This window comes from Gavialis gangeticus, unplaced genomic scaffold (assembly GCF_001723915.1).
Source record: "Gavialis gangeticus isolate Ggan-Ray unplaced genomic scaffold, GavGan_comp1, whole genome shotgun sequence".
Taxonomy (NCBI): Eukaryota; Metazoa; Chordata; order Crocodylia; family Gavialidae; genus Gavialis; species Gavialis gangeticus.
The window spans coordinates 64,903,227-64,904,327 of NW_017729031.1; the positions used below are offsets into that span (position 1 = coordinate 64,903,227).

At 39.7% G+C, this 1,101-nt stretch overlaps 1 protein-coding gene across 1 annotated transcript in view; it reads right to left on the reverse strand.

Moving 5' to 3' along the window:
- The window catches only part of NCKAP1 (NCK associated protein 1), a 130,208-nt gene that overhangs the window by 34,784 nt on the left and 94,323 nt on the right, over positions 1-1,101 (reverse strand). The window lies entirely within an intron of this gene.

Below are 1,101 nucleotides of genomic sequence, written 5' to 3' on the forward strand. Positions count from 1 at the left end.
TGAGGGGCCGGAGCAGGTGGGCGAGGCACCCTGGTGGGGGGGGGGAGGGAGGAGAGTCCTCATGGGGCCAGAAGCAGAGTGGTGGTAGCGCAGGTGTTGTGTGGCGGTGCTTCGTCCTCCCCACACCCAGTTACTCTTGACGGGCAATTGGTTAGTCCCAATATAAATGGCCACACTAATAAAATCCAATGCAAGTGAATTAAGCATTTATCTGGAAGAAATGCATGCCATACACTTGAAGTGAAAAGATCGGACTTCTTCAAAAAAGAATTCTCCAAAATTTGTAACTACAGATGCATGCCTCTCTCTAAGCCCGGTAAACATTTGCAAAGGAGTACACACACAAACTTTGCAGAAGTATTCCAGGTAGAAGGCAGGACAGATGGCATCTGAGAGTAACTCACTCAGAGGCATAAACTTTCAAAGACAACAGCCTACTTTGTCAGATGCTATTCCAGATAAGTATAATGTCTGGAACCTTAAGAGGTGAGGGTGCCTCTCTGGGAATGGACTCTGGTCCTTACAGAATTAAAAAAAATAGAATTAAATACATTAGGATGTATTTTAATAGCAATTAAAGATTAGTGATGAATAAGGATGATTAAACTGGTTTCAAAAGTTAACTTGTCTAACAGAATACTGTTAAAACTCTGTCTACAGTGTTTATTGTAATCTAGTTTGACATATCACTGCCATTATATGACCACAGAATGAAATAAATCAGTGATTCTCAACCAGGGTGTCTTGGGGTGCCAGACAATATTAGTGCTGTTAGGTGTGCAGACACCTATATGTGTTTTATAAGATAGACAACAGGTCAGAACGTTTTTTTTTATACTATGCATTCCTATTTGATATCCCAAGGTTTTTCTTGAGTGGTTTACAACAGAAGGATTACTTTATTGTTTTTCTGTGGTCAAAAAAACAAGTGAAAACTAACAGCTTGCATTTTCTGAGGGGTGTCTTGAGTCTTCAAACATTGAGAATTACTGGTATAAACGTTTACTGTGTATTTTACATGTGTACAGCATGACTATGTTACTTTAAAAGCCCTATTATGCCACCATTATTCTTCTTCCTGGTTACTGCAATGTAACTTTT